At 46.6% G+C, this 24,678-nt stretch overlaps 1 pseudogene; it reads left to right on the top strand.

Annotated features, from left to right (window-relative positions):
• Positions 1-21,304: 21,304 nt before the first annotated feature.
• Positions 21,305-21,952, top strand: LOC147968076 (uncharacterized; annotated as a pseudogene).
• Positions 21,953-24,678: the final 2,726 nt, after the last annotated feature.

Below are 24,678 nucleotides of genomic sequence, written 5' to 3' on the forward strand. Positions count from 1 at the left end.
CATGTTGTATAACTCTAGCAATTTGTTTATCAAGAAATTCACCAAGTGGCATATCATCATTCTAAAGCAAGGTACTAGCATCATCATAAGCATCATTCATAGTAGAAGTAGCATCATCAATAACTTGCAACATATCAGAATTAATAGCATGTGGTGGTGTTGCAAGTTTATTCATAACAGAAGGTGAATCTAAAGCAGAACTGGATGGCAGTTCCTTACATCCCCTCGTCTTTGAGGGAAATATCTTAGTCTTTGCATCCTTCAGATTCTTCATCGTGATAATATGATAATAATCCCAAGTGACTCAACAAATATAGCTATGCTCTCCGGCAACGGCGCCATAAAAAGGTCTTGATAACCCACAAGTATAGGGGATCGCAACTGTTTTCAAGGGTAAAGTATTCAACCCAAATTTATAGATTCCACACAAGGGGAGCCAAAGAATATTTGAAGGTATTAGTAGCTGAGTTGTCAATTCAATCACACCTGGAGATTAATTATTTGTAGCAAAGTGATCAGTAGCACAGTAATATGATAGTTTTGATCGTAGTGACAGCAGCAACGGTAACAGTAATAGTGATAGCAGTAATTTGTAGCAAGTGTAACAGTGATGATAGCAATAGTAATGCAGCAAGATCAATAAGGATAAATTCGTAGGCATTGGATCGGTGAATTGTTGGATGATATTCATCATGAGACAGTTGTAACCTAGGGTGATACGGCACTAGCTCCAGTTCATCGATATAATGTAGGCATGTATTCCGTAAATAGTCATACGTGCTTTATTAAAATAACTTGCATGACATATTTTGTCCTACCCTCCCATGGTAGCGGGGTCCATATTGGAAACTAAGGGATATTAAGGCCTCCTTTTAATAGAGAACCGAAACAAAGCATTAACACAGAGTGAATACATGAACTCGTCAAACTACGGTCATCACCGGGAGTGAGCCCGGTTGTTGTCACACCGGGGTTGCCAAATCATAACCGTAGTAGGTGACTATAACTTGCAAGATCGGATCTAGAACATGGATATAATGACGATAACATAAACGGTTCAGATCTGAAATCATGGCACTCAGGTCCAAAGTGACAAGCATTAAGCATGGCAAAGTCATATCAACATCAATCTAAGGACATATTGGATACTAGGGATCAGGCCCTAACAAAACTAACTCGATTACATGATGAATCTCATCCAACTCCTCACCGACCAGCGAGCCTACGAAGGAATTACTCACTCCCGGTGGGGAGTATCACGGAATTGGTGATGGAGAAGGGTTGGTGATGACGAAGAACGAAGATCCCCTTCTCCGGAGCCCCAAAGGGACTTCAGATCTGCCCTCCCGAGGAAGAACAGGGCTTGGCCGCGGCTCCGTCTTGTGGATCGCGATAATTCTTTCTCCCTGATTTTTTCTGAAAATATGTGAATTTATAGTATCAGGGGGGTCGTCAGCAGGGCCACTAGGTGGGTACAACCCACCTGGGCATGCCAGGAGAGGGGGCGCGCCCTGGTGAGTTGTGCCCACCCAGGGGCCCCTCTCTGGTGGGTCTTGGCTCCAGTAATTCTTATTATTGATATAAAAAAATCCTCAAAAAGTTTCGTTCCATTCCGAGAACTTTTATTTCTGCACAAAAACAACACCATGGTAGTTCTGCTGAAAACAGCGTCAGTCCGGGGTTAGTTTTATTTAAATCATGCAAATTAGAGTCCAAAACAAGAGGAAAAGCGTGAGAAAAAGTATATATGTTGGAGACGTATGAGTCTGCACCAACAAGTTTATTCTACATCTAACTTGTTTATATGTGGATAGCAACAGAAGATGATCAATAGCTTTCAAGAAATCTGAACCCGAAGTTGTCAAACTTGAGTGCAATCTTATTCTCGTTTCCTTTTGTAGTTTAGGACTAAAAATGACTAGGAGGCAACTGAATGTGCTTGCATTTTCGGAGCAGCCGTTCTCAGGTCTTATCACAGTGTCAATCGACAGTGAGCACTTGCGTGTGGGAAACCTTCAAGTTGTGTCGAGTTCATGTGATTTATTATCCAACTCATCCGTGTAGAAACGCCCTGGACTAATTGTATAACTATTTTTGTTTTAGAGCTGGCATCAGGCAGGAGGTTGTTCATGTTATCATAAAGTGCCACAAGAATTACAGCCCAACAGAAACTGAATTTGTTTCCCATTTAACCAATGAGCCAAATTGAAATTATACTGCAGCAGCTTCTCTGAGGTATACAAATAATTTCCTCTCGAATAAACCTTGCTTAATCTATCAATCTCAGGTTGTCAACGTGTTCAGCCATTCTATCTGAACTTCTATACGTTTCTGACCCTTGGATGTACTCCCTCCGTCCCATAATATAAGTCCTTTTAGAGATTCCAATATGGACTACATACGGAGCAAAATGAATGTACGCTCTAACATACATCTATATACATTTGTATCCAATCCTTATTGAAATATCTAACAGACTTATATTTAGAAATGGAGGGAGTACTTCCAATCCGTGTGGGCTTCGGTGCTGAACACCGAGTGCTATACAAGCTGGGCCTATGCTCACATAACAAAATCCACAGTCTGTTATTTAGATGTATGGGTCAACTGTTCCATGTATGCCTCGCTGGCCTGGCAATTCTATGTATTTTCCATTCGATACAGGTGAGAGGGTCACCGCATGAGCAGCAATTAGTTGCCGGAAATCAAGGAGGTAAATAACTGATGTTACAAGACTTTAATGGCAATTGATCGACGTGTGTCACTTGTCGGCGACAGATAATTGCAGGAACATCCATTGGTGCTCTTTATATACTCCACACGCGTTAATATAGTCTCATCTGACCTATTGTTCCTTCTCATGTAGAGCTCTCGGATCGACAGCTGAAGGTACACAAGATGGTGTCCATTCAACAAGGGGTCGTAGTTCGATCCATGGCGCCACTACACATTCAGCTCCATCTCCATCCGCCTTGGCTGGCGATCAACCCTTCTTCCTAGCCGCCAGCCTTCGTGATAATTTCAGATTGTTGGATTGTGAAGCAAGATTCTAGCCATCAGCAGAGAGATGATTTGGTTGAGATGAAAGGATCACCCAGTCTTTCAAGTAAGCTATCTTAATTTGTTTGAGATGTGATCTCCCTATTATTCAAATAAGCTATCTTACTTGTGTCCTTCTATGTTTTGCCTATCTATGTTATCACTGTTGGGGCGATCTGTGCCGGCTGTATGATTTTCTGAACATCTCCTATCTGTCTACATATTCTTGGATGGATTAAGAATGTTGTAATGTTTAACTCATCTGAAACGTTATGCCCCTCTATATTTTAAGCACTACCTACAAGGTCATTATGTTCATCTAAAATAAGCAAGTAATCTTATAATCTTCATTGTAGATTATAAGACTCCCTCGTGCCATTCTTATTTGAATCGTACATCATCTGGTTTAGACCATAATCTTGATATAATAGAGCTGAGAGCATCAAACTCAATTAACCAACCAAAAACAAGAACGTTTGCATACAACCTTCAATGTAAATGTGTACTATATGAGTTCTGCCAACTAGCAAACAGTAAGGAAATTAGGGTGTCTGTTTGAAAAACTGATAATTATTTTTTTGTTCCAAAGTTGCAATGGAAGACCACAAACCAACAAACATGTAAACATTAACATGAATATCCTTTCTATATAATCTGCACTCTCGGGATACTCATACTTGATTACGACATGAGCATAACTTAGGTTTGGCTTGGTGCTTGTGAAACAATTTCTATATAACTTTGACTTTCTCAAGTGTAAGAAATAATGTTTGATGCTACTTCTAGAGTTTGTATATGCCTCGATCAGTTTGCACCTTTTGGAAATCGATCTCGACTGAACAAAATCTCAGTCCATGTAAAATTAGCAAAACTTTACTTCTATGTGGAAATTAGTATAATGATCATTGAACGGAGGTATATGCATACATCTTATAATGAAATGTACGCTTGGAATTAAGATTCGGCAATTGTGTTACTTGTCATGAAGTAGTGTACTACACGAAACCATAGTTTTCCATCTAGCTGCTTGGCTTTAGTTCATCCTTTTTTACAATGATGTTTGTTCTAGTTTCTTGCAAAATCATGTTTCAGATTACTGTCAATCTGCCATTCCTCCAATCATTGAAGGCCAGCTGCTACTCCTGATCATGGTTTAACTTTCATATTGTGTTTTGAACTATATACATACTCCATGTGCTTTGGAGTATATTCATAGTTCAGTAGCTAGTATAAATCAACTCGATGTACAGATAGACATGTACAATTATAAGAAACTAAAATAGACCTCCCAGCCAGTATTTTTCTCTTTTGTGTTATTACTTACTACTGGTTGGAGTACCTATATAGCAAGTTTTGCACGGATATTGATGTAAGATCCGACGGGCCTATATAGCATCGACTGCGACTTATAGCAAGCATGATGAATATAAGGAAAATGACAGTGGATAATAATTGTCTTACATATTTAGGAACATAATTTAAAAAAGCCACATGCGGCAACGCCCGAAATACCCAAGGGCAAAATAAGAAGGAAGACAACGATCTGGCTCGTTGATCTCTACTTTCTTGATGCGTTGCTGCGGGCTGTGGGAACTAGTATCCGCGGTGAGCGGCGACGAGCTCTTTCTTGTCCTCATGTTGCTGCTTGAGAGCATCCACGGATTCCTCCACCAGCCTTCTGCGTTCGATGCGCAGCATGGCATTCCCGTCCATAAGTTTCTCGACGATGATGTCGGTCCTCTTCAACAAGGCAGTGGTCTGCTCCTGCTGCTCCTCACTTCCGACGATCTTCGCCCTCGGTAGGTCATGCTCGGCCCGGAACTTCGCATTGCTCTCATTTAGTTGCCGGATGACGTCGGTAGACTGTTCAAACGAGGCTTTCAGGTCATCCTGCAACCTCGCCCACCTGGAGATCTGATCCATCTGCCTAAGGACGAGGGCACGCATGCGCCTCTAAGAGCCCTCGCCTGCCTGCGAGACATTTTCCCAGGCCGCCGTGACGCGGGAGGACATCTCTGCTGCATTCGCGGTGCGGCGGGACATCTTTTCTACTTCCGCGGTGCGGCCAGACCAGTCTGCTGCATCGACGGTGCGGCGGGACCTCCGTGTTGCTTCGGTGGCGCGGTGGGACCTCTCTGCTGCTACGGTCGTGCGACGGGACATGTTGACTGCTTTCGCGGCGAGGCGGGACATCTCTCATGCTTCCGCTTCTAGGCTCGCCTCTCCCTGGTGGCAATCTCTCAACCCAGAACTCACGCTGGCCATGGCAGACGCAAGGGAACGATGATGAATGACTTGTTTGTTTTTGTGAATGAGGAGTTGAGCAGGAATGTGAAGTCATCTTGGAGTAGTAGTATTTATAACCAAGTAGTAATACACTCCTAAGTGGGAAACCATTTAGGTTTTGATCGGTGTGAACAGGTTTACAATTTGGAATGTGACGGGACGCGGCCTCCCTATTGTTCTAAAAAAAATTGTGACGGGACGCATGCTCAAAATTTACTGACGGTTATAAGTGTGGCACTACTTCCAGAAGGTGTAACGTGGGCACGTACGCCTTCTCGGCCGCGTACGTGGCGTTTGCACCATAGGGTGCACCGCAATAGGCAATGTCAGCACACGTCTTGTTCCAACAACCGTGCGCGCTCGTTATTATTATCGCGCACAATTTTTTAATTAGAATGTGTGTGCCCGTCTAGCGCACACACGTTGATCTATCTAATTGTTTCAGTTTGTTGTGGCTAATCGCAAACAGTTCATCCATGTGAAGTGTATGCCATCAATCGCAGACACTTTGATCTGGCTGACCCGTTTCTGTTATGTTGCCTAATCGCAAACAATTAATCCTTCTGAAGCGTATGCCCTCAATCACACACACCTTGATCTGGCTGACCGTTTTTTTTGTGTTGCGTAATCACAAACAGTTCATCCGAGTGAACCGTATGTTTTATATCGCACACGCCTTCATCAGGCTGCCTGTTTCTTTTGTTCCGCCTCATCACAAACAGTTCATTGGACTGAACCGTATGCCCTGGATCACACACGCAACTTAAATATGAACCGTGTTGATAGCTCCGCCAGCGCAAACGTTTTGCATCTTTTTTACGGTTCTTTTACACCATCGTTTGTGATTATTGCATCGCTCACAGTTTCTTCGAAGGGTCTCTGATCGTAGTGTCGCGTTAGCAGCATCCTGCAGTAGTGACACGTATTCTCCACTATGTCATCCATTTTCTACTTTTTGACAAAAGAAAAACAAATCTTTTTAAAAAAAATCAAAACAAAAGGGATTATTTTAGTTTTGTCTATTTTCCCTAGTAGTTTTAAGCATTTTGCAGTTCTTGTTTTGTACTGTGATTTTATACATCTATGAAGTAGCTTTATGTGCTAATTTGCTTGACATTACTTCATTGGTACAAGGGGTCGGGCATAGGACCGGCCATCAGTATCGATTGAGAAAGTGATGTGATATATTAAGTTGTTAAAAAAATGATACAATAATTAATAAGTAAATAATCTATAAGTGCATCTAGTGCCACCCCTTTGTTGGTTTTGGAGTGTTGACGATAAACGTGGCTGAGGGACTAATGTGTTTGTGAGAGTCACGGGATAACACAGATAGAAGTCCCTAGAGATTTGGGTTAACTATCAAAGACGGCCTCTAAAAATGTTTGAAGACATTGAAGCCAATGGTTGCCTTTGAAGATAATGAATGAAGACAATGGAACTAAAGACTTAGCTTCTTTGTAGGTTTCATTTTCTGTTTACTAAGTCAAAGGAACCACCACACTGTTAAGTGGGGTCGAGGTGGTGCGAAGACAGTTGTTGAAGTGATTGCTCAACCAAAAGCCTATGTCTTCCTTGTGAAGACAATGAGAGAAAATCTCTTCTAGTGTTGGATGAGTCAGCATTGCTTGTAGCCCAAGCAATATTGTCGCGTGAGTTTGAAACCCGACCGTTCAGACACAAGTCAGTTGATTGATGGCCCATGATCATTTTAGTCAAATCATGTCAGGTTGCCCCTGGCTATAAATAGCCACCCCCCTCCACCATAAGTTGGTGGATGCCCCGAGTTATTGCACAGCTTTTGTCGCTTGAGAGAAACCGACCTCCAAACTCTTTGAGAGAGATTCCTACGAGGAAAAACCCAAACACCCAGAGCCCAAAGTGATTGAGCATCACTGAAGATATTTTGTTTTGAGTGAACAAAATACTTGTTACACTTGAGGACTGTGATCTTCCAGATGGTTAGGCGTCATGTTCTGAGCATCCAAGAGCCATTCTGGATTGCCGGTGAACGAAGTTTGTGAAGGTTTGGAAGTCTATCTTGAAGACTTACCTAAGTGATTGGGAGAGGTCTAAGTGATCTTAGCTCAAGGGAATAAGGTGAAGACCAAGTCTTTAGAGTTCATTCTCAGCCTCCCCAGCCAGATGTACAGCTGTCATAGCAGCTGGAACTTGTCAAACAAATCGTTTGTCTTCTCCGAGCAACTAGTTCTATCACTTTACTCCTTTACTTACTATTTTGTAATGTGAAGCCTTTGCTTGCTCATCTCTGTGTGAAAACATTACTTAAAGACATTCCCTTTGATCCCATCTTTGTCTTCATATTAGCCGTTTCAATTGTTCGCTTACTATCTTCACTTCTCACTTCCACTGTGTTGCTTATAGCATGGTTAGTGTAGTTGATCTTCTGCCATACTCTGTTTACTTAATGTGTTGCTTACGCGTCTTCAAAGACTTTGCTTGCTTCGAAGACTTTCATAAAAATCACTTGTTCACTCCCCTCTAGTCGATAACTAGCACTTTCACAATCTATATAGATAAATCAAAAATTAATTCAAATTTGTTTCATTACATATTTAACTAAAGGGATCCCATATTTACAACCTATTAATAGGATCACTAAACTATCTGCGAACAAGAACCCTTACTAAACTAAACTATACTACTCCTAGTAGCCACGAAAGTCCCTAGCGCATGTGCGGCATGCCACGAGGTCCCTGGTGCACGGGTGCTTCCTAACACGGTGGAAGATCGCCTCCTCTTAGGCTTGCAAATCATGAGGTATTGACAAGGTCAAGGAATTTGACACCAACCATTGCTTAACCTCGCTAGCAATGACTCCGAGTGACGCATTGCTAGACGAGGATGAGACATCTGGCTCAGCGACATTCAAGGCGTTGGCCTCCACCAACTCGTCCTTCGCACAAGCCTCTCGCTAGACATCCACTGGTCTTGCTATCTTGGAGGCTACGTAAGCCTCCTTGGCTACCTTGCTCGCAGTATGCTTCTCCCCCTCAACCTTCATGGTCACCCCACTCCTAGCGCGCTCCGCAGGAGGCAACACCTCCACACAACATTACACCCATTTGGACCCAGGGCTCCTCCATGGTGGGGGCAGGGAGGCCGGTGTAGTGCCCTCCTCGGAGAGCAGCAATGAGGCATCCTCGTTAGCCCGTGGTAGTGAGGTGCACAACGGCGATGTATCCTCCGCGGAGTGGGAAGGCTAGGCACATGGGCTAGGGACGGGTGACACCATGGCGGTCGAAGGCTAGGCCATGTGGTTGGAGGGGTGGTAAAGGAGCGCGAGGAGAGGAATACGATGAGTGCGAGTCTTTTTATTATAGTCAAACAAAATAACAAAGGGCACGTGCAGGGAGATAGTTGTGGGAGACTCTCGCCAAAATTCATTGAAAAGCTACATTCAATGGTTGGGGTGGCGTACGATCAAGCTGATGCTACGGTTGAATATGTATCGAAGTCCATGCAGTTGACATGACATCTAGTGGGTCTCAAATGACAAAAGGGGTCAAGTTAGATGACAACATGATGGAAACAAGCAAAGACGGTGTGGGGGCATGCAGCTAATTTCTTTGCACTAGATAGTGGCACATACCAAATTTGTGAAGTTTGAGTGGCAACCTTAGAATATCTAAGTTCAATAGTGGCACAGACCAAAAATTTCCAATATGTAGATGAAAACTATATGTTTAGAAGCTTCATCGATGTACTAATCCTATAATATAATTTTGGTAACATATAACACATATTTGATTAGTCAAATCGACAACCGAAAAGCATGTGCAAGCCCTATACCCCAGGGGGCAACATTATAGACAAAATACTTCCAAATTGTACTTTTGACTAGGCTAGCCCAAAATAAATTACCGGGCCAGCCCTATCAGTCAATTTTGTAGTTAGTAAAATTTCCTACGCGTGGTGAGTACACAGACCAAGAAAATTGTCATGTAAGATTTTTTTGTCTGGAAGTTGTGCACTGATTTTACAATGTATCTAGGTGATAAAACATAGAAGAGTCTGGGCCGTCTACTCTCTACATCAAGAATCCACACAACTAAACAAAAACAATGCACTCACGCATGAACAAGCATGCATGGAATGGTTCGATTTGCTATATATAAATAGGAAAACTATTGATCCCACCACAAAGTTCATACTTAACATGCCACTGAAGAAGAGTAAATTGCCACCCATGTTGGGTAAACGGGTCTATGATGACGGTTTCCAGCTATGAGTATGATGTCATCACCAACTCTTGGTCATCCTGAGTTGAAGATTAGACCATGATGAAGCCGTAGTGGCCAACAAAGAGTAGTCGCTTCAACTAGGATCAAAGCTCGCAAGTTACTAGGAAACTTCCGCAACAAAATTCTAAACATATTAGCAACGCATCATGGTGGGACTAAGTTGGGTGCCACCTGAACTATACACCAAACAGCTCTAGCAAAATGGCAATTTAAAAACTGTCTAAGAATATGGCAATTTTGTCTAAGAATATGGTCTTTGGTTAATATTAAACCCTATGCGCTTTTAATATTTGAAAAAACTAGAGTTGTTTAGTTTCTATTAGTGTGTCATACCGCATCAAGGTCACATACATTGATTTGGCAAAATTAGCCAATCCAGGTGTAAACTCCACGTAAATAAGCCTTATTTGTCCTCTAGCTGGATATTGGTTAGGCGAGCACAATAGTTGTTCTAAGCTATATAGGTGTAAACTCCACATAAATAAGCCTTATTTGTCATCTAGCTGGATATTGGTTACGCGAGCACAATAGTTGAATTAGCCAATCCGGGTGTAAACTCCACGTAAATAAGCCTTATTTGTCCTCTAGTTGGATATTGGTTAGGCGAGCACAGTAGTTGTTCTAGGCTATACAGTTATGAACTTTATCTATGCTGCTGGAAAACTTCCACTACAATATTCAGTCATTCCTAGTGTGAGGAAATACATAAGGTCTCACATTGGAGGTTGGTGGAAGAAAAAAAGGGGGGAAAGGATGGTTGAATGGATTGGTAACTTGCTCTCAATTGGAGATAGACTTCTATTGACAAATGCTTGTCTTAGTAGCATACCTCTGTATATACTCTCCTCCTGGAGGCACCAAAAGGGGCACTGTGAATTCTAATAGAACCAGGATGGTATGGCAGAAGTCAAAGAACAAGAGGAAGTATCATTTAGTAAATTGGAAGATAGTGAGTATGCCTAAGAAATGTGGAGGGGTTGGTGTGCTCGATCTTCAAGCCATGAACCAATGCAGGCTATGCAAACTTTTATTGATGTTAGAATATAATGATATAATTTGGCAAGAATTGTTACCAAGAAAATATCTCCAAAGACATACTCTATCAGAGGTGGAAACCCTAGTGGTGAATATCATTTCTAGTCGGGCTCATGAAAGTTAATCATATCTTTCAACAAGTCATTGAGAGAGTTATTGGTGATGTAGCTATAAGCTTTTGTTTTAGGAAGATATCTAAGTACATTCATCAACACTAGCAAGTAGATTCTTCGGGTTGTAGAATATCAGTTTCACCAAGAAAATAACTATACACAAAGTCAATACGGTTGGGAATGTTTGTAACTGTTGAGCAATGGACTGAGCTAAGGGGCATATTGTCTTGACTAGTGAAAAATACAGGTGAGATGGAAACCAAGTAACAAATATTCTCTTTTTTAGAAAAGGAGGTCATCCCCCGGCCTCTGCATCGGAGAGATGCATATGGCCACTTTATTAAAATAAGTTCAACAAAAACAAAAAAGGCTGGTCTTCAAAGTACGGCTCACAGCAGGAGCTAAAACAAAAAAACAAGATATACTCAAAGCCATAACTGGCTGGACGAAAAGATACTAGGGACATATCCTATTATGCGACTGCCACCCAAACCGGTTGAAAATAGCCCGCGCTACCATCTCCCACTGGTTGCACCAAGTAGCCAGCTGCTCCCTGGAGCCCATAGGAGTGAGTAACGACCACAAATGGATCCATGCCGTAGCCCTGAAGGTAACCTGCAAGAAATTAACAATAGCTACTCTGTTAAAATCAAATCATTCCTGCAGTTCCATATAGCCCAAATAAGTGCGCATATTCCAATCTGAATACTTGACGCAACATGAGGAGGCACTCCATTTAGCCACGTCCCAAACAACACGTCTATGCTTACCGGAGGCGTAATATTAAATGCTATATGGACAGACCGTCAAAGTAACTTCACGAGAGGGCAATCAAGAAATAAATGTGGAATTGTTTCATCATGAACACAAAAGCAACATCGTTAACTCCCTACCCATCGTCGCTTTAGTAGGTTATCTTTGGTGAGGATCACTTGCTTGTGAACAAACCACATAAAGATTTTAATACGCAAGGGAACCTTAACTTTCCAGATGTGTAACGATCTTGGGATTGGTCCAGAGTTAATGAGATCAGAGTACATCTATTTAACCGTGAACACTCCATTACTCGTTAGTTTCAAGTATGTATCATCCTGATCAGAGAGTTGAACATCCATCAACCTCCTCACTAGGTGTAACCAGGAAGCCCATCTTTCCCCTACCAAGGACCTCCTGAACTGGATATTCAAAGGGACCATCTGCAAAATTGTTGCTACGTAGTCTTCTTTATGTTGAGCAATATGATACAGGGAAGGATATTGGAGAGCTAGTGGTGTGTCGCCTAACCAAGTATCCTCCCAAAACCTTGTTGTTGTTCCGTCCCCAACAATGAATTTCACCCTGTGGAAGAAGGTTTCTTTCACTCTCATGAGACCCTTCCAAAATGGTGAATCATTAGGTCTTACGGTCACTTGAGCAAGAGTTTTAGAGTGCAAGTATATATTTCTTAGGATTTGAGCCCACATACCCTCGGGTTCAAGTGCTAACCTAAACAACCATTTGCTCAGTAGACATTTGTTTTTAATCTCGAGGTTCTCGATCCCAAGACCCCCCTGATCTTTTGGTCGACAAATAATATCCCATCTTGCCAGACGGTACTTTGTCTTAACCTTGTCGGATTGCCAGAAAAAACGGGATCGATAGTAGTCTAGTCTCTTACATACCCCTTTAGGTACCTCAAAGAAAGACAGAAGGAACATTGGCATACTCATGAGCACCGAGTTGATCAATACCAACCTTCCTCCATATGACATGAGCTTACCCTTCTAGCAGCTTAGCTTCTTCTCGAAACGATCCTCGATACACTTCTACTCCTTATTAGTTAGTTTCCTATGATGAATTGGAATGCCCAGATAACTGAACGGTAATGCTCCTAGTTCACAGCCGAATAGTTGCGTGTAACTGTCTTGGTCATCTTTGGCCCTACCAAAGCAGAACAACTCACTCTTGTGAAAGTTGATCTTAAGACACGACAGTTGTTCAAATAAACATAAGACCAATTTCATATTACTCGCCTTCGCAAGGTTATGCTCCATGAAGATGATAGTGTCGTCCGCATATTGTAAGATAGACACACCCCCATCCACCAGATGGGGAACAAGACTACCTATGAAGCCTCTCTCCTTGGCCCGACCTATGAGAACAGCCAACATGTCTGCCACAATGTTGAACATAATTGGATATATAGGATCTCCTTGTCTCAGGCCTTTATGTGTTTGGAAGTAATGACCAATGTCATCATTCACCTTTATGCCCACACTACCTTTCTGGACAAAGGAATCCACCTGATTCCTCCATGCCCCATTAAAACCTTTCATGCGCATGGCCTGTTGCAAAAAGGGCCATTTGACCTTGATATGCCTTCTCAAAATCTACTTTGAAAATCACCCCATCGAGTTTCTTTGAATGGATTTCATGTAAAGTTTCGTGTAAGACAACAACCCCTTCTAGGATATGTCTTCTAGGCATAAAGGCTGTCTGACTTGGTTGTACTACCGTATGAGCAATCCGTGTCAGCCTATTCGTGGCTACTTTCGTAAATATCTTGAAACTAACATTCAAGAGACATATAGGTCGGAATTGCTCGATGCGAATTGCTTCCTCTTTCTTTCGCAGCAGCGTTATTGTACCAAAATTCAAGTGGAACAACTACAGATTCCCAGAAAAGAAGTCATGAAACATAGGTATAAGATAATCTTTCACAATATGCCAACATTTATTATAGAATTCTGCTGGAACCCATCTGGTCCCGGAGCTTTATTGGGTTTCATTTGAGCGATCGCCTCAAAAACCTCCTTCTCAGTAAAAGGTGCAGATAAAATGTTATTTTCATCTGACCTTAGCTAAGGAATATCCTTGATTACCTGCTCGTCTAGGGTCACCGCGTTATCCATCGGGGGGCCAAAGAGATGTTTGTAATAGTTGGATATATATAACTTGAGATTCTCATGACCCACCACGGTTCCCTCGTCTTGATCGGGTTGGATAATTTTCTTTCTCCTATGTTTTCCATTCGCAATCATATGAAAGAATTGAGTGTTATCATCCCCTTGGACGACTTTAAGTACTTTAGCGCGTAAGGCCCATTTCATCTCCTCTTCCCTAAGCAAGACCCGTAGTTTCAACTCTGCTTTGGATTTAACAGCTTGCTCTCTCGCTTCTAGTAGAGTTGTTTCCGCCTTCAAATCCAGCATCAATATCAACTGGGTAAGTCTATCCTTCTCTTGTTTATAAATCGCACTCTCGTTTCTGGCCCAGCCCCTCGAAAATTGCCTCAGATGCCAGATCTTGTTCTGCCAGCGCTCCATACTGGTTCCAGCCGCGACGGGTCGTGCCCATTCCCTCACGATCATTTCTAGAAAATCTGCTTTTTCGAACCAACTTAGTTCGAAAGAGAAGTTATTCTTATTGCCAATATGTGTTGCTTCACCTAAGTTAACTAACAGGGGTGTGTGATCGGAGATCCCCCTTTGCATCGCATGCACCGATACCAAAGGGTATTTTTGTTCCCATTCCACACTTGCGAGAACCCTGTCAAGCTTCTCATACGTAGGAATCGGAAGAGAATTTGCCCATGTAAACTGTCTACCCGTGTGCTCTATCTCCCTGAGGTTGAGACTCTCAATGATCATATTGAACATAAAGGACCACCGCCCGTCAAAGTGGTCATTATTCTTTTATTCTTTCCTCCTAATGATATTGAAGTCTCCTCCAACTAGTATTGGTAACTCCTCATCCCCACAAATCCTAACCAAATCTGCAAGAAAGTCAGGTTTAAACTCGAGTTGGGTAGCACCATATACCGCCACTAAGGCCCATCGGAATCCATCCAATTTAGACCTTACCCGGAATTTAACCATATAATCTCCTCTTACGACATTAATAACCTCGAGCGTTTCACACTTCACCCCTAATAGAATCCCACCCGACCGTCCTCTGGGTGGTAGGCAGTGCCAATCAAAATCAATGCCACCCGTGAGCGAACCAAGAAATTGTGAAGTGAAGTTATCTCTACCAGTTTCAAGAAGTGCGATGAAATCTAGTTTATCTTCTATGGCTGATTCAGCCAGAAATCGTATCTTAGCCAAGTCTACTAGACCTCTGCTATTTCAAAAGATTCCTTTCATACTTCATCGTGAAATTTTTTCTTCTGCTTGACTCGCGCACTTCTGCGGACCGCTGACATTGGATATATCTTCCTCTTCTAGGAGCGTTTAGGTTTATCCAGAATCAACACCGTGTCTCCGCTATTATTGGTCGGTTGTACCTCCGCCACTAGAGGCGATAGGCCAACAAGTCCCTCGGACCCTTCATCACCAGCCTCTCCTTCGGCATCCGAAGTAGGCATCATTTCGTCACAAAATTTCTCTAGTGAATAAATACCCATGCTATTAATGTCAGCATCAGACAGAGGTTTAACGGCCGCTAAATTTTGGATTAACTCTGAAGCTCTCTCAACCTCTAAGTCTAAAATGTCATTAACCGATTTAGCAATTTCTTTACCATTAGACCCTAGTGAGACTCCTATGTCATTTTCTTTAGCTATAATCTCATCTTCAGAAAAATGCATCATAGAACATTGCTTGTTAACTGACATACCTGTCTGGGTCTCGACGTCTCTAAGCTTAGCGGCCCTCATAGCTCGTCCAAGCTGAAAGTCATCAGCATCCGGCTGGTCCTGGACCCGGCTACTGACACGCCTGCCAGACGTCACCGGGTCCTGGTGCCCCCCGAACGCGATCACCTCCTTAGAAGTCCAGAGCCGCAGCGACTTGCCCATCGCCACGGGTGCGCCCATCGTGATAGCTCCCGGTGCTGGTAAGGATGACAGTCTGGGTCCACCAGAACCTCCTCCCACCATCCCCACCGGCGGCCCACGAGCCATCGCCTCAGTCAGAGTCGATGCAGAGAGAGTCGGAGAAGCCACGAAGCTATGCATGCGTGAATCGTGGGCCTCCTGCCCATGACTCATCCGCATCGCGGATCCCTACGGACTCCTTACTAGAGTAGTACGCGGAAGCACAACTGGCAGCAACGGGCTCGCTTGGGCCTCCTGCCCGGTTAAGTCCGCCATCCGCGCCGCGGATCCCTCCGGACACCTCACCGGAGTCATATGCGGAAGCACAACTGGCAGCGGCGGGCTCGCCTGGGCCTCCTGCCCGGACAAGTCCGGCTGCGCCCCCTCCTCGATCGTCATCCTAGAGCCAGAAGGATCCCCCAACTCCGCAGCTAGGGACGCCTCCATCGAGATGGAGCCCAAAGTGAGAGGAGGCAACACGAACTCAGAAGCGTCATCACCCCCAACCTATCGCCCCAGAGACGAGGAGGCGCAGAATACGACCCGAAAGAACCAAATCTCAACGAGTGCATAGGAGCCGAAGATTGTGGCGCCGCACCCTTCTCCGGTGCCTTAGGGGTGGCTTTTCCACCCGCCGAACGAGGATCATCCCGAGAACTAGAGTCATCACTCTTTCCCTGATTACCTGTACCGTCATCTTTGTCTAACATGTCCACATCCCCACCTCCATTGAGAGCCTCCTGAAATATTTCGGCATCCTCTAACTCAATCTCCAGGTTGTACATCTTACCAGCATGCGTCCATCTGACCACATCCGGTATAGGCTCAATATCCACAACGCTCACGAGCATCCTAGCAATCCCATGTGCACGGATGAAAGGCATATCCACTCGCTTAGTCTTGCCAATAAGCATCCCAATGCTGCAGACCACTCTAGCATCATTGAGAGGCTTAGATGGTGCCCCAGAAAAACGAACCCAAACCTGAGGTAGAGGTGTGCCCTGTGGTTCTGTTTGCGTCCAATCATCAAACTCTAGGAAGCACTCTATACCGGGCACGCAAGCAATACCGAACTTAAGCAGTTTTTTCAGCTCATCGTTCAAAGGAAAATCAACCTTGTACAAATTGTCCTCAAGCCTAATAAGCTCCCAATGAAAATTCCCTAGAGCAAGCTCAGTCAACCTCTGGATAATCTGTGCCTCCGACAAAAAACCTTTAGTGACCTTAACCACACTCGTAGTTAAACTTTGCGGCACCTTCGGAATAGCGACAGCAGCGGGAGACTCAAAAAACATCACCTCCGCACAACAGACCCCATATATAGTAACAGCCGGCATCGGCTGCAACAAAGGGCATTCGCCCGAGTTGTGCACCGGCTTAAGACAAGTATCACAAAGCTCTGTATTGCACTCAGCAATGAAATGTCCTTGTTCACCACACCTGTAGCACAACATCTTTTATTTTCTGCGAGCCCACTTGGTAGCCCTGTCACCATCTGGCTTATCGGAAGCTTTGTCATTAGCCAAGTCCCGACCATTCTCCCCGAAGGCCGTCGACAAGTTAGAAGCGGCCAGAGCTGTCACCACTGCCATAGCCTCGCTTGACAGATTCTGAACCCCATCCGCTGCCTCCGACGAAGGCTCCGCATCCATATAGACCATGGCCTCGGCATGGACCGACGGTGGCGGTGGCGGACGCTGACGGTAATGAGATGGCCGCTTGGCACCGCCCCGACCCCCACAAAAGCCACGGAACCCTCCTCGGTTTCGATAATCCGGGCCAGTTGCTCCTTCCACAAAGTTTCTCCGAGGAGCATAGAACGGGCGCTCAGTCAAACCATCGCTCTGCCAGGAAAATCCACGGCCACCACCAGCCGACGACGAGCACCGATGCTAGCCTTCCCCGTAGACATCGTACCCATCATCGCCCCAACGCTCGCAGGGAGGAGCCCGGCCAGCATACCTGCCACCGGCGATCTCCCTGGCAGGGTCGACCCCTCGACCAGCCGCAAGATTAGCAGCGTCCGGCGCCCTTGGGCGGCCGTCCCGCGCCACCTGCTGCTGCTACACTTGATGATGATGCTGCTGGACGTGTTGCGGAGGCTGAGGTGGCCTGTGCTGAGACGGCCCAGCCCTAGCCGGCGGCGGTGCGGCCTTGGGCAGGGGCGGTGTGGCCTTGGGCAGTGGCGGCGCGGCCTTAGGCAAGGGAGGCGCAGCCCTGGCCGGCGCCGGAGGCGGCAGTTTTTGCGACGGAACCGCAGGTTTGTGCGGCGGCAGCAATCCCCTCCCGCGACCCGCCATGATCACAGATGCGAGAGAGCGATGCGGAGGAACCCTCGTAGCACGACCCTGAAGCAGTTTAGGAAACCCAGGCCTAGCGACCCGTCTGATCACTTTTGCATTACGTGCATGGGGGGACATAGAGTCCAACACCGGCACATGCAAAGACTCTTGGGCCAAGGGGCTCGCGCCCGGCCTCTGGGTTGCGAATTGGGCCTCATACCCAGTCCGCCCCGGCCCCAGACTCGACGCAACGAACTCCAGCCCAACCTCGGCACACATCTAGTTCAAACGCATGCAACGCGCCGCCCGGATCATGCCTGGACCGACGGCCGGCGGCGGCCTGTGAACCACCACCGGAATCACTTTCTTCTTCTTTTTTCGGGTGACCTTCGTCCACCCATCTGCCGGAAAATTATCCGACAAGGTGACATGTGGCAAACTTACCTTGGGAAGGGGACCTTTCCACGGCTTGATTGCCAGCGCCGCAGATTTGCAGCCCGCCGCCGGTCTTGGCGCAGAGCTCCTCTTGTTCTTGCGCCTCTCTCCCGGCATGATCTAGCAAGAAGGCGCAATAGCAGCTGCCGCCGACATCGACAATGGCAGGTGCATCATTGACCCTTTGGCTGCAGCCGAGTGACGATCTTCAGACTCCTCTTCTTCGTCATCTACAAGCACCCAGAACCTTCCTCCAATCCCCGGGTTCGGTCTCGTGATTTGATGCTCCGAAGTAGTTAGATCAACAATCTCGATCTGCTCCTCCCCGCTGGAAGGAACCTGGCAGCGATCTAGCACATGAATCTCGAAAAAATCAATTTGCAAACGTGTACCTGTTTGAATTGTTTCACCATCATCCAGGTACCGCCCGGCCAGAATGTCGTGATCCTCATCCCTCACCGTCGTCCATCTCGACGGCGAGTGCGCGTACACGAAGCCATCCTGCCAAATCTCGACCCTCCGGCCATCTTTGAAACGGATCCTCCGTCGCACTGGATCCAAAGGCCTGGCGGCCGGATCCTGATCCAGATCCGAGTCGGATTCGGATGCACCACATTCCGGTAGTAGCGATGACGCCGGTGACAGCGGCAAGGCCGCTACATCCTCACCCCCACGCGCCGGTGTGATGATCGGAGGCGGTTCCGGCGGCGGCGGCACTGTCGCCACCCCCTCTCCTTCCCCCTCACGCGCGGACATACTTCCCCTCAGTTACGCACCGAGCCTAGTCCTCAATAATAAATGTGTGAGTACCGGGAAAGCCTGGTCCTCAAGAATAAGTAGGAACCTAAATTCGCATCCGTGAGGATTTGAACCCAGGTGTTAGGTTTGTACATCCACTCCCCTAACCAGTTGAGCTAGGCTAACAAAGATTCTCTATGAGGGAACTATATATTCACTTAAAAAAGTTCATATTGTGGGATACAGGTTTATTTGGAAACTGAAGTTGCCTCTCCAAATCAAGATTTTTCTCTTGCTAATGTTGAAGAACAACATTTTGACCAAAGATAATTTTCTTAAGAGTAGTTGGAGTGGGGATGCAACTTTTGTGGGCATCCAGAGAGTATACATCTAGCGTGAGCCCAACATCGCTGTAGTGGAGTAGTGCTTTGACCCTTGCCGTGTTATACAATCTTGGATACTGCCGACTAAGATGAGTGATACCTGGCCAAGTATCTTCCCCGAAACACACTTGTGAGCAGCATCTTTTATATGAATGGTCCCAAAGCATAAGAAATCCCACTTGACCTTAATAATGCTCACAGAGAAAGTGAGAATCACTAGGTTTCCATTTTATCTTGGAGAGTGTTTTCGACCGTAAAAAAAAACGGATGAGACCTAGTCGAGTGATAAAAGAAAACCATTTACACAACAGGCTAATATCGGTTTGGTTGGTGTGTAAATCGTAATAGGAGGTTTCTCAAAAAAAATGTAATAGGAGGCAAATATAGAATGTGTGGGATTAGTCAAGCATGCGCACGTGTCTCGATCAGCCTCTGTACATCTCTCTCTCTCTCTCAAGATGGACCAAGGGGGAGGGTGTGCATCCACTGTAGTGTGTAGATGCATGCATGGGCAATGACTGCGATCGATCTAGTGACAAGTGAGATGTCAGCTGCCGCAAATTAATAAATTTTCGCAAGGTTGGTGTCGATCGATGGCGTGCGTGTGCCCTGTCAAGGACGGGGACGCGCGCGCGCTCGTGCGTACAGGGATTCCCCACACGCTCACTGTCACGGACGATCGGTCAGAAGCTGCCCTTGATCTTGACACGCTCCAACAAAGCCGACAAGGGCTTCAGCCCTGATGTTCATCATCTACACTCACTTGACAGTTGACACGGACGTACATAACGATCAAGCTAGCTAGCTAGCATTTGAAGTCTGAACGACTTAATTTGATTAGTGCTAATTCTTGTTTATATGTACTACAGTTAGTTACATGGATGACAATCACGCAGAACTGAGATAGTGTAAAGTTTGACACGGCTGCACCCTGGCTCCTACACAGGCGACAGGCCTCAGGCTCTCGATGTAGATATACTTGACAAGACGGGAAATTGCAATTAGGGCTGTGTTAGTTTATATATAGGGATTATGTATCTAGAGTCTACTAATCCCTGTGGAACGATCGCCGTCAGCCACTGGCCGGCGAGGAGAGAAGGATCGCGGCTGGTTTGGACGACGTCCCCGTACCGGTACGTCCAAGCTTTGTCGCCAACAAGGCGGACATGAATGCATGCGTGAATGCTCCAACTCAACCCACGCGACGCTGCTCTATTCCTTTCTTTTCTTCCACATTGATTAGTCGTAGCAAGCAAGTCTATATGCACGTACGCAGCTTTGATTAGATACAATGCACACTGTAGCAAGTAATGCGAGCAATCATGCATGAGCCTCGCATTGATGGTCGATCGGGTGTACATACGTGATCTAGATCTATCGGCTCGGCCGTCTCGGTCAGATCCGAGATTGATTAACGGTCTAATCACTTCTAAGTGGAAATTAACATTCTAATTCTGGATCAAGTAAGGATTTTAAATCTACAGTGATTAGTTCTCAGACAGTTCACAGATAGCTAAAGGATAGCACTAGCCACTAGGGTGTGATGTCTGCGTCTACTGCTTCACCGCGAACTCCGCGGCATTTGCACAAACCCCCCACCCACACTAAGTTTTGTCTTTAGTCATCGGGTTTATAGGTAAAATCATTATCAGAAGCCTCACCGTGAAATATATTATACTCGCACACGGAGGGAGTAGTAATTGTATTTGCATAATAAAAGCAACTTCAATGAGGTGACCCATTTTGTTCGTTTGTATCATCCAGACACAAAAGTTAGTCCAATGGGGCGACCCAAACGGAGACAGGGTCCGCCCGCCATCCGTTTCGTGTTCGCTTAGACCCATTTTCATTTCAAACTTGGGACACATTTAGATCCGCGGCAGACATAAAGCGAACGCTTTCTGTGGCCTCCTCGTCCGCCTCCGTCCGCTGCATGCGAGCACTGGCCCATCTGTCAACCACCCACCCATCCCACCCCCGTCTCTCTCCTTTTTTTTTCTCTTTCTCCCATCCACCCCACAGTGCCCCGCCACCGGCCGCTTCGGCCTCCGTCGCGAGCTAGCAGGGAGCAAGGGGGCAGCGCCGGAGAAGCACCTGAGCCGGGGCAACGCCGGGCCAAGCGGATGCTCTCAACGACCTTGCCGCGCAGGCGACGCACCTCCACAGCGAGAACACGCGCGACCCCATGCTCTCGACGACCTCGTCGGGGCGTGGGCGAGGCGCGAGCTGCTGCTGGAGTACAGCGCGGGTGGCGTGCGGTGCGCTGCCGGGGCGAGAACGACTGCAGCCCCGGCGAGCTGCTGCGGGCGGAGCTCGGGCATGAGTGGCACGGGGCCGGAGCTGCGGGGAGGGGCACGCAGCGCGGTGGCATGCGGTTCGCAGTCGGGGCGAGAGCTGCTGCAAAGCCGGCGAGGCGCATGCGACGGGGCGCGGGTGGCGGTGCGGGAGCTGCAGGGCGGGGCACGGGGCGAGGCTGCACTGCTGTTGGTTGGAACCTCGTCGGATGCAGGTCAGAGACTCGTCGTATGCTAGTCAGACAATCATTGGATGCTGGCATCAAGCTGTGCACGGAGCCTCTTGACATGAAGCTGCTCGTGCTCTGCGTGTGATGTCTACGCCGGGGGCGGCTGCTTGCATGCATGTGCTGGTGCGAGCGCGCGACCAGAGCACGGGCGTCGGCGGAGGCGACCTCGCGGGGGCGTGACCGAGTTGCAGGGCGGGGGTGGGGCGCGCGCAACGGGTCTGACGAGATGCGGACGGGAGCTCGCGGGCGAGGCGGCGGAGGTAAGCTCGCGGGCGCAGGGTGAGGTCGCGCGGGAGCTCGTCCACCAGATGTTTGACTGAGTGCCGACGCGGATATGCACAAAATGGGTCTGGCTTCCGTTAGACACACCGGTCGACCCAAACAAAAAAGCGGATGCGGACAGACGGACGGGCGACCCAAACAGACAAAAAAAGACAAAATCAGCATCCGTTTGGGTCGTCCCATTGGAGTTGTTCTAAATGTTGAATTTTTTATGTGCAAAAGGGCAAGATTGTATCTAATAGTCATGTATACATTTTACAATCATCTCTCCCTCGTATCCCAAGTCGGCACACAACTCATGCTCCCAAACTCCACCTCAAAGGCGTTGTGGGTTTTATGGGTTCTCTTTTTTTGTCACTCGCCCGGCATGACTAAAACACTACTTAAGAGCATCTATAATCGATCCCTTATATATTTTTCAACGGGAAAAATAGGCGTCTAATTGCATCTAACCAAACTCACAAACAGCCACAGAGGATAAATTATCCTCCTCGACCTGAAAAGTTCGAACTTGCCATGGTGGCCAAAGGCAGCAGCACGGGCTATTTTTGGATTGTATTTGCACCCGAAATCCAAGTTAACCATCATGGTTTGCATTGCATTTCTTCTAAAGTTATGCTAAAGTGCTCTCACCTATCGAACTAATGTAGGAGCACTCGTGAAATAATACTTACCAAGACATGCATGCATGTCCACTCACTAAAAAAACAAGCATGCATGTGAAGATCGATGCAGACTAAATTTAATTAGCTCGAGACTAAAGTGCTCCCGCCTGTCAAATGAACGACGCACACGTATGTACGCATGCAGGGAGCATGCCGTACATTCGCAGATCACGAGCAGCTGCAAGGTGCGATGTACTATCTTGTTGTGGGTTGCATTGCATGCGTGTCGCACGAACACATGCGTGGATCGCGCGAATTTCTTGCATGCACGTACGTACGTACATGCGAACAGATCATGTTGTACGTATCCCAAGACCGGGGTAACACAGATGCAAACACGTACGTACCTATAAAAATGTCGGCGAATTAACTAAGCGTGCATATATTAGTAGTAGTAGGATTATAGAGTAGTAGTAGTCCAGACCTCCGGTCATTCCAAATCACGTAAATTAACACGCGTACTCGATTCAGTACCGCACGTCCAGTGTTCATCGTACCTGGCTTTGGCTACTCAGATCTGCAAGGCAGACAGCTAGTAGTGCTTAATTAATTAAGTAAACATGCATTCACGTGGCGGAACGTATGTACTACGAGTGTGCGTCCGTACGTGTGCTACGGCTGAGTCAATGGTAACCTATGTATACGTTTTGAGTCTGAGAATCATTCTGCATGCCTAGCTAGCTTGCCCAAGGTTAATCTGGGTTCGGTTTGGTGTGAGAAAACCTATGATTTTGTCAGATTTGCAGGGCCGTACATGGCATGAACTCGAGCTGGCACGAAAGGTACATGTGTCGGGCGGATCGATCGACCGAACGAGCTGTCAAATCTCGTTTTGCTCTAGAGAAAATGGGCGCTTCATGGGCGACCAGAGAAACTCATGCATGCATGCATGCATGAATGCCTTGGCTGGTTCTGTAATAAGTCAGCGGACAGAGTGGCGCTATAGCTTCACCGAGAGAGACGGTGGCATTCGATCCGTGGCAGATGCATGCATATACATATATACACGTATGTCCGTACTACACATGCCCTGTTCCCAACCCTCACCTCGGTATAAAATTGAATATCATTTCTAGGAAATAGAAACTTTAGCAACGTCGGCCTTTACATTCGAGATGCATATAACCCTCTACGTATGTTGATAGAGTCCTAGAAACAAAATGTTCTCATCGACAAAGGTGGCGACGCGCATTAGAACGCATGTAACAAAGACTAAGTTGTCAACCCATAGGACCCCTGAAAGTCATCATATGTTATGTGTCCTGTGATAAGAAACGGCATATCAAAAGGCGATGGACCGGTAATGATGCGGAGCATCCCAAGATCATCTCCATGAACACACCTACACCTTCAACGACACCACTTGAACCAATGACACGAGTCTGAGCCAAGGCTATCGAAGATAAGGTTAACCCACTCCTCTCCGAACTTTCACTTTCTATGCATGAGACATGGCTACTAACTAAGTCCGAGGTGTTGTGCAAGATTAGGCACCAAGAGGACCCTCCCGAAGATGCACATGAAGATGTACAAATCCCCAAGTCCACGGATGAGGAGAACCAACGGAAGGAACCAAGAACATCTCCCAGGCCCCGGACATCCGGCCCCTAGAGCGTCATCCACTACAGCAGCATAGCCGCCAGAAGCTACAAGCCCCGGACATCCGGCCCCGACAGCCCGGACATCCGGCCCCGACAGCCCGGACATCCAGCCTCTCCCGAGCCCCCGGACATCCGACCACCAGCCCGGAAATCCGGCCCCTCCGAACCCGAGAGCAACAAATACACCACTCCAGCCCGGACATCCCGCCTCCCCAGCCCGGACATCCGGCGTCGC

The sequence above is a fragment of the Triticum urartu genome, chromosome 5A (assembly GCF_056163025.1).
Source record: "Triticum urartu cultivar PI428250 chromosome 5A, HENAU_Tu73, whole genome shotgun sequence".
Classification (NCBI taxonomy): domain Eukaryota; kingdom Viridiplantae; phylum Streptophyta; class Magnoliopsida; order Poales; family Poaceae; genus Triticum; species Triticum urartu.